The sequence below is a fragment of the Bidens hawaiensis genome, unplaced genomic scaffold, assembly GCF_021521415.1.
Source record: "Bidens hawaiensis isolate Kalapana, Puna unplaced genomic scaffold, B.hawaiensis_p1.1 tig00026854_1, whole genome shotgun sequence".
NCBI classification, from domain to species: domain Eukaryota; kingdom Viridiplantae; phylum Streptophyta; class Magnoliopsida; order Asterales; family Asteraceae; genus Bidens; species Bidens hawaiensis.
In genome coordinates this window covers 24647-26691 of record NW_027494326.1, presented here as the reverse complement: position 1 = coordinate 26691, position 2045 = coordinate 24647, and positions in this window count along the sequence as shown.

Here is a 2045-nt window from a genome sequence, read left to right as displayed (position 1 = left end):
CTTAATTAGTCTTACGCGTCTAAGCCGGTTTTACTTCATTAAATCATTACCCGGTTAGTCAATCGTTATTCATTAACCTTTAAAGGTATCTTTCATAAATTATCAAAGTCCAAGGACTAATATGAAAATGTCTCATTCTTCTCTAAGTCCAGGGACTATTCTGTCATTCTGCCAAACTTCTAGTTTGTTATCCAGTCCTTAACGAATTGGACTATATAACGAACCAGTCCTCATAACGAAGTGGGCCTTATAACGAACTGGTCATCATAACGAATTGGACCTCATTCGTAAGGTTTGGTTAACGAATTGAACTTCTTAGCGAACTGAACCCTTAACGACCTAGGGTTCATTCGTAAGTTCTCCCTTAACGAACTGCTTAACGAATTGGAATTAGTTCGTCATTCATTCCCTTAACGAACTACCTCTAGTTCTTTATCCCATCTTAACGAAATGTTTCCAATTCGTCATCTAGGCTTAACGAATGGGCATAACGAGTTACTTGCTAATTCGTTATGTCTTCTTTAAAGAATCAGAGTTAGTTCGTTACGCTCCCGCTAACGAACTAGGTTTAGGTCAGAACATTCCCTGACACCACTTAACCTCGTACCAGAATCTCCGGCGCCGCCATTGCCGGAATAACGGGATCTTACCCCATTTACCCGTTTTTCATTCAAAATAACCTATTTAGGTTAAAGTTTGCATCTTTCTCACATAATAGGGTCCGATTTACTATCCTACCAAGTTTCATGCAAAACCAACTTCGTTTACCCGTCCTTTTCATAAACCGAACACTACTCGTTTTACCCGAAACGAACCAACTAACTCGTTTACTATCAAGTTCATTACTTTATCAATAATCATGAACCGATCTATCATCCTACCAATTTTCATGTAAATCCGTACACGAAAAGTAAACCTTTTTAACAAAAACGTATCTTTGAGGTTTTTGTTTGAAATCACCTGAGATGCTCAAAACCATATCAAACGAACTCTGATTTGAGTGATTCAAGCTGCCACGGAACCGTCTCGTCCCGATCTACAAACCCATCACCTCACCTTCACCAGAAACCGCCGCTACAGTTGCCGGAACAGCTGAACAGTCGCCGGAATCTTCACTTTTGAGCTGCTGTGGTTTTACTGATAAAAGCAGGACTTCCCGACCTTTGATCGGAGATCATTTCGGTGGAAAACTTCATTTATATGTCAGGAATACTTGGTTAAAATTTGAGACCGATCCGAAGGCTAGATCTCTGGGAATCTTTGTGTCTTTGTGGGTGCTTTTCTCAAAAATGGGAATTGGGTTAAGTGTGTGTTTTGATGGTGTAGGCTATGGTCTGGAGATGTATGAAAATGGAAAGGATTAGGGTTTTAAGGGGTATTTATACTCCCTTAAGCCCATGGATCTTAGGCTCATCTTTCTTTTTTGGTCCATAATTAATTCCATCTAATTAGACTACTTATCCTTCCATCTTTATTATTTTATTTCTCTACTAACTTAAGTAAACTTTACAATCTTAGATAAATAATGTATTAATTATTTATTCTTAGAAATTTCGGGATGTTACAAATCTACCCTCCTTATAAGAGGTTTCGTCCTCGAAGCCTGCTTAGTCCTTGTAAAAGGGATACTTCCTATATTCAGATTCTTTCTTGAACCGGCTTAGCTTCCTAACTTACCGTTTTATCCTTTGTCTCACATTCATCGAGTGATGTTAATTAGTTTTAGCTTTCTAGGTAGCTTGCTCATGAAATCCTTGATGATACGTTCCCTTATTCAGACTTTGCTAGTGCATATAACTTCTACAAGTATGGTCTCCTTCCTTGTCCTTTAAATTAGCACTGAATGACCATTCCATTCAATTACAACCTGTAGCAAATATACTGCTTTGCAATACGTTCAAACATATTAGTTCCAAAAAAAGGAAACCTTTCCAGTTTCTCCTTAAGGGTTACTTCTTAAAATCCCCTTGTCCATCCCTTAAGGTAGAACACTTCTTGTAATCCTCGAGTACATCCATTGCATAACTTGTTGGAGAACTCCTTAA